This window comes from Centroberyx affinis, unplaced genomic scaffold, assembly GCF_046629955.1.
Source record: "Centroberyx affinis isolate AG114_WGS23_722 - 3 ecotype Tasmania unplaced genomic scaffold, CSIRO-AGI_Caff_v1 ptg001042l_1, whole genome shotgun sequence".
Taxonomy (NCBI): Eukaryota; Metazoa; Chordata; class Actinopteri; order Beryciformes; family Berycidae; genus Centroberyx; species Centroberyx affinis.
The window spans coordinates 15001-22812 of NW_027279598.1; the positions used below are offsets into that span (position 1 = coordinate 15001).

At 43.9% G+C, this 7812-nt stretch overlaps 1 protein-coding gene across 1 annotated transcript in view; it reads right to left on the reverse strand.

The window, feature by feature from the left end:
* The window catches only part of LOC139647066 (SH2 domain-containing protein 4A), a 10988-nt gene extending 10980 nt beyond the window's left edge, over window positions 1–8 (reverse strand). Inside the window, exon 1 of the mRNA XM_071522893.1 lies at window positions 1–8. This exon is cut by the window's left edge and continues 138 nt beyond it. The gene's annotated coding sequence lies outside the window, so the exon portion shown is untranslated.
* Between the last annotated feature and the right edge of the window lie 7804 nt (window positions 9–7812).

A 7812-nucleotide genomic window follows, 5' to 3' on the forward strand; every position in this document is an offset into this window, starting at 1 on the left:
AGCAGCCTGAGTCGTCAGCAGTGGTGGAATGCAGGCATTGCTCTGCCCTGCTGCCTTTGTACTGGATATAGGAGTGGGACGGACTGACATCACAACATTCCTCCTTCCCTTTCCTCCTTCCTCCTCCTCTTCTCCTCTCCTCTCACTGACACTCCTCTTCTCCTCTTCTCCTCTCCACTCTTCTCTTCTTTCCTCTTCTCCCAATTACAAATTCAGTTTCATTACACTTTATTGGCTGGTGTTGCCAAGGCAATGAAACGACATTAATTGGTGAAATGGGATTACATAACAAATCCCCCCCTCCATACAGCCTATCCATCGCTATAAATAAATTCATAGCCTGGCTGTTTCACATCTTTTCCCTTGTGACATTTAGTTCAGAACAAAGAACATTTCATTTCCCCTGACAGGATCTTTAACCTCTCTGTATCCAGCTGCATGGGAAATGTGGACATCTGAACAAAAAGCAGGAATTCGGGAGTGATTCTCGGACCGGTTTGTGTTTGCTATGGCAGAGAAGGAGTGAATCACTCTGTTTTTAATTTTGTCTGACCGACAGCGACTGCACAGCTCGGTTTCGGGGGGGAACAGAGCTGGAGTCGCTGCCCCACCCTCACAGAAATCGATTAGCTTTGCTTTCAGTGGAAAGTTTTGGAGTCACATGGTACAAATGCGGCTTCAGAGACTTTTTGACCCTCTCTCTCTCTCTCCCCCCCCCCCCCCCCTCTCTCTCTCTTCCTTCCTGAAATCCCCCTTGCTTGCCTTGTATGAAACCGTTGAGCACAACAACACATGTGCAGGAAGGAATCTGGGTATTTATTCCACGGGACTTTTCCGTCAACAGGTTGTTGACACACTTTGATAGGACTGATCATTTCAACAGTCATTGTTATCCGTTTGGCCCGCCCCATGGTGACACATTAGATGAGTCCAGTTGGATGATGCAGGTGTCAGTCAAATGCCTCTGAACAATTACGGCTATTAATGTGTGTAAGCAGTCTAAATGTAGATGACTAACCGGCGTCTGGGTTGTTTCTGACCTGTCTGACCCATTGTGGGCGTGTCCTGCTCAAAGTGTTTACAGTAAATTTGAAATATTACAGGAACTATTAGTAGGTCACTTGCCTTGTTTACGTTTACGTTTAGCTGGTATTTGCTATTTACAGTACACATAATAAGGGAAAATAATACTTCCACTGACATGGATCATTCTCTGGACCAACATGATTTTTCAGCTTAACCCACATATAACTACACTTAAATTACTATACATAAGAGTTTGTGTGAATGGGAACAATTAAAGCTTGGCTACATTGCTGTGAAAAAACGTACTAATAGCCCAATTGTAGGCTACTATTAAGTTTTCTTCTTTGAGCCACCAGGTCACATATATGTATTATTATTAAAATGGGATTTTAATAATAAAATCCAGGCTTATATGGTTTGTTGTCACAAGATTTCAATTGGGCCTCGTTTATAGAGCCATAAACTATTTTTCACAAGGAAGTGTTATGCTAATATATGCAAAGAAAACATGAGATTTAATTTATTCAAAAGGATTTTACCCCAGGATTCCAGTATTTTGGCATCACACTTACGGGATATGAGACTTTCCACCAAAAACAGTGTTTCACTGATACTATGACATCCGTCTGTTTGTCTCTCGGTCTGTCACTGGTATCAGACTGGATAGCTCAAGGTCCTACATGCGCAAACACACACACACACACACACACACACACACACACTGGTGACTGGTGTTGAAATGTAGCTTGTATCTAGCTTGTAGATTAAAAGACCACCATATGAAAAAGAAAATTATGGTTGCAGCTTGTTCTTAAGAGTTGCTGACATCCCCATAGTGGGATTTTTACCTCACCATTACCATAAGCCTGTTACTAGACACACACACACACAGACTTTTTCTCTCTCTCCCTCTGGGTTCAAGGTCAGGTCTGCTAGGGGAAAGCAACACAGTGATGTGCAGATGGCAGGAGTTTTAGGGGGGAAACACAAACACATTAATCATATACCAGCACAAGACTTTCTGGGTCAACCTAAGATAGGAACAGGTAGATGCGTCTGTATAGATGTGTGTGTGGAGCTGCTCTTACTCCTGTATGTGCATGACCCAGCGGATGGATGTTAGTACACATGATGTCATGTTTCTCCTCTTCAACCTTAAATCACACCTTTTGAATTCCCATCAGTTCCTTCGAAAAGCGTTATTCCTTGTAACGTGTACCAGGAAACATATTTCACAGTGAATGAATTATTTATTGTGCTCTGTCACGGTCGCACCTTTATATTTCCTTGCCATGACGCACCTTGGGGAAAGTCCCAGTACTTATCAACACATTATCAGCGTTTATGGATACACTTGAAAAATGCGGTGTTATACTGGGACTCATACTGTAGGATCACAGTCAACTGAGTCAACTGAAAATCATGCATGCACAGCATCCTCTGCTGGGGAAAGGGGAAATAGCAATAGTCTATAATAGAGGGGTTCTCCAATGTTTAGGCCATAGAATACCATTTAATTGAATATTGTCCAAGGATCCCATCTGAGAATATTTTTGTAGTTGGATATAATTTCAAATTGTCTAAGATAGCTATACTACTACTATACTAATGTCTTGTGAATGAAAGAACTGTGAAATTAAAAGAATCGTTCGCCACAAATTGAAAACTGTCATTTTCTACTCACCCCCATGTCAGTTGAAACTCCTTTGAAGTTCTTGGGACCGCCAAACACACAGCAAGTTAGCCCTTGACCAAGTGTTTTGTAGCCAAACGATTGTACTGTGGGTCCAAGAGTCCAATATTTACCTCATTATTATCTCGTATATTTCCCTCAATCACAAATGCTCTACACCCTAAAGTAGCAGACTCTTCGGCCAGAGCGCTAAAGACCCCCTGGAACCTCCTGAAGGACCCTTGGAATCCTATCAGAGCATTGTCAGTGAGGAAAACATGAGGGATAATGAGGACTTTTGGACCTACAGTACAATCATTTGGCTACAAAACACTTGGATTATGCTGCACAAGCTGTTGGGAGAAATTTGATGGACATTTTTTGTTTTTTATGTTTTTTTGGAGCCGTAAAGAGACGGCCCTGTTGACTTAAGTAGTTTGTAAGAAGGCTGAGATGAAACTAGGCTATAATCAAGGGGAAGGCGGCAGTCAAGAGACCCTATGGCTAAAGGCGAGAGGTGTGGCTAAATAAATGGGCCGCAAATTCAGCTCCATGTCATGCACGCGCGCGAATGTGAGCGCGTTCGTGCGACGCCATCTTTGACACGGTGCACGAGCATTGGGGAGGAGGAGGAGGAGGAGGAGGGGGGCACAGCGCTGTCAAGTGCCCCATGTCACAGCGGAGGATGATGTTTAGTGACTATGGCTGGAGTGAACAAACACTATAGTCAATGTTACAGCATGCCAACACATGAATTGAACATCCAATTAACACATTTTAGTTTGTTGAAGACCCCTGCATTCCCTTGAACTTGAAACATGATAATTCAATCTTTAAGACACAATTTATTGTCCATGCAGGTATTGCAGTACTCGTTACTGTCTCTTTAAGAAACTCCCTGGCCTGTGCTCTATCCTCGTGCATTTGTTTACTTTCAGACAAAAACGGTACTTTTGTGACGGTTGGACTGGAGCTGTTCTTACCGCTAATACCTCCATGGGGCTAACTTGCCGTGTGTTTGGTGCTCCCACGAGCTTTAATGGAGTTTTGACTGGCATGGGGGTGAGTACATACTGACAATTTTTCATTTTGGGGGTGAACTATTCCTTTAAACTCACTCTTCCTTCTTTTGCCTGACACCCCTTGGACCCTCCTCAGGTCGCTTGAAGTCGACTTTAGGAGCCAGTCCACAAGATTACACAGTAAACAACTTCTGATGGCCTTTGATCTCTGAAAGCAAACACACGTAAATCATCTGACAGAAAGACAGCAGAGATTGCCAATAGGTCTAATGTTCTCTGCTGAGACCAAATATATAGTCTGTCTTGATCCAGTGTCTCCATAATGTTTTTAGTTTTTAGCTATCTAAATACAGTCCAAAGATTGAAATGGCATTCCAATATGTCTCAAGTGACTCAGAGACAGCACACACTGAGGAAGGCAATTTTCTCTTTTAACCACAAGATGAGATTACACTTCCCGTCATGCTTTCTGGGGCCTTGCAGAAATGGTCTGATTCAGCAACATGGTCAGGCAGATTTTCCATGGCAAAAATATTGGTATTCCAACATGTTCCCTTCCTCGACCGCCCCATGTTTAATGCATGGGCCCCACTGACATGTAGCCGCCTCCAAAAAGGGGATGTGCATTAGAACAGACTCACATGAGAGATGCATGTGGCTGAACAGACCGCACTGAAGGACAGCAGCTACATACAGTATAGCTCTAATTTAACTGCCATCAGGACAAGTTGTGCTGGGGTAGGCACCCTTGGGTGGCGTGTGTAACATGCTGCCACGCTAGTGTGTGTCGAGTGTCTTTGCATGGAACGTTAATTATGCTCTGTAGAATGTGTGTGAAAGATTTAATGAAGTCAGCTGACTTAATTAGGAACATTACACTGCATAGGCTGTGATTATATGGCACATACAGTAATATAAGACCCTACTGTAGGTGGTAATGTACATAACAGGGCCACACACTGAATTCAGATGATCTCAGAAGATGCATATATTTTATCAGGTAGTGTTGGGTTAAGAAAAGTAGGCCCACATTATTTTCAGCATCAGCAAAACCTGGTTCAAGGCTACATGGCATGGCAGAATAAAGTAAAGTTTATTTTTCTTTACTGGACTCTTGTCACAAGAAATGTTTCTGGGGTAAATGTTTCTGAAATACTGGAAATATTCTGAAGGGAAAGTGTGTCTGAAATATTGGCACACATTTAACAAAAATGGAATCTATCATTACTGTCAGTATCAGTATTCCTCTTCGAAGCTAACAGGCACTGCTAGCTTCAAGCTAGCTTGTTGGTAGCTAGCGGTGGTCTCAAAGAGGAATGCTGACAACATGCTAAACAGTTTTTTTTTAATAGTAGGCTAATTGAAGAACAAATGTAGAAACTGACACATTTGAATGATATTGGCATCTGCTGAATTTCATTTAGGCACCTAATTCAGGCCACACACAGAATACAGTGTATGTAGGAGCTACTTCAGTTTGAGTATTAGATTTACTTGATTTGTTTTGCATAATTTGTGTAGACAGCAGTGACACTAGTGAGCACTACAAGGCAGGACATAGCTAGGTGTTGGGTGATGTGCCAGAGAGGACAAACAAACTTTTAAGTCGTGCAAGAGAGAGGCAGCGAGACGACTGGAAACCTTTACGTTGGCTTTTTCACTTGGAATAACCAACCAAAGCGTGACTCTTTGCCTGGACATTGGACTTATTTTATTACCTGCACACCAGCCTGCCTAAAGCCTGCCTGGTGCATCAGTGGCTTTTGCAATTCTGAAATTCCAAGCAAACAAATAGCCACTGCAATGAATATTTCACATTTTCATTAAGGTCGATATAGTCCTGTAGTCCAGTGAGTTGAGCATGGCACTATCACTACCAGGGGGTTGATTATGTAATGCTACTGTAAGGTACTTTGGATAAAAGCATCCATCAAATGGCATATGCAGTCAGAGGAAAACACTTAGATGGACCACCTAATAGTTTAATATGGAAATCCCTGGCTGGAATATGAGCATGGGCCGACCTCCCCGGTGTATCAACACGGTGCCATTTAGAAACTTTCAAAGCCTCTTGTGATTTCAGGGGCAGTAGGACTTCCATATTTATGTGACTTCCATATTTACAACTTGGCACAGAGGGGCCGAGTGTGGCACTGTTGCCATGGTGATCGGTTTGTCTGTTGACCTGGCTGCCCAGCAGACTCGGAGTTGGCACGCACGCACGCACGCACACACACACACACACACACACACACACACACACACACACACACACAGACACACACACAGCGTCTAACACACATGGCACATTCTGTCAGCAGTTGGCAAGGTCACCAGTGTTTTCCTTGTCTGTTTCTCTCTCTCTCTCTCTCACACACACACGCAAATGCACCCCCCCCCCCCCCCCCCCCCCACATACATACACATGCACACACACACATAAATTAATGCGGAATGGATTATGTCCATAAGCAAACAGACAGCTCTATGTGTCTATACGTTTTGCCCATTTCTCTGGGGCATCTTAACGATCTATTCCTCTATTCTATTTCTTCCAGAGCAATAGAGGCTTTTCATCTCAAGTGTTCAACTGAGCTTCAACCTTGGGCTTTTCTGACTGCTCTTTCCCTCACTCTCTCTCTCTCTCTCTCTCTTCATCTTTCAGCCCAGTTTTAAGGGCTAATGGGCACAGGTGGAAGTAACTGAGGAGCAAATTAAGACCCTCCCCCCTCTCTATCTCTCTATCTGTCTCTCTGTCACATGGAGGGATGTGTGTCATTGTAACCCTCTTCTCATGCCTGTGGGTATAATGACCCAGATGAGAGCCACACACACGCACTCACACACACACACATGCTGACACGCCATGTCCCCCTCCTCCTCAGTAGTAATGAATGCTGATGAGGTAGTCCAGGGAATCGTTGAAGACCAAGACACAGCCGGCTAGATAATGATGTCCAAACTCTGAAGGCAGGTTTCCTTTTTTACACAATTTATTACATTCAGGGGAGAGCAGAGAAAGATAAATGTTGTGGCACAAGGCCGTTATGGCATGGATGATGCCCCAGTGCCGCAATATCTGTCTCTTACTGCACTCCCTTCCCCGTATGTATTAAATTCTTGTGAACCCCACAAGTTTGTATTTAACAGTTTGACAGGAGTCTGCTATTGGCATTTAGGCTAGCTTAGCAATGCAGCTGAACATCAATCAGGAGCCAAACTATTTCTCTCTGAGTCACATAGTCACACATCCAATCCCATCTACTTATTCTTACTCTTATTACAGCTTAATGAACTATACAGAATGCTTCTCTGAGAATGTTCTTGCTGCCCCATTGACTTTCTTCAAACACTGCACTAGCGCACTAGCCCCGTCATTCCTACCAAACAGGATGCTGAAGTGATTAATGCCAATCTTATAAAACGCTGCTCGACAAACTTCTTGAATGTTGTCAAGGGAGTCTTGGTTCGCGATCAATGAAAGCAACTTGTTAAGATTCTGAACCGACTCTTGGCATCCGTCTTCATCTTCGGCAGCGAATCTGCATTGGTGCGCGCGCACACTCACACACTCACACACTCACACAAACACACGCATAAACACACACTCCTGCCCATCTAATTTCATCTAGTATCAGAGATACACACATGCTTGTGCACTCTAAAGCACATACTGCTGTGAAGTTCTCTGATCAAAATCAAAGACTCCCCCCCCGCTTCCCCCCTCATGCGCAAACATATTCTGCAGTGTCTCTGTGTGTGTATGTGTGCCTGCAAGTATGTGTCTGCTGTTAGTGTGTGTGTGTGTGTGTGTGTGTGTGTGTGTGCGCCCCAGCTGTCTCAGTGAGCTCCCTGTTGTTTGGCCTGCCGTGGCAGACAGAACCGGCGCTGTAAACTCTGTGGATCGATGCTCGTTTGGAGGATTTCTCTCTCTAATTCCACCTCAGTCAGCACTGCATCCCCTTGTGTGTGTGCATGCGTGTGTGCCTGGGTGCATGCGTGTGTATGTGTGTGTATTTGTGTGTGTGTGTACGTGTATATCTCTATGTCCGTATTGAGTTGTACCTGCGAGTGTGCGCACAGGAATGCTAC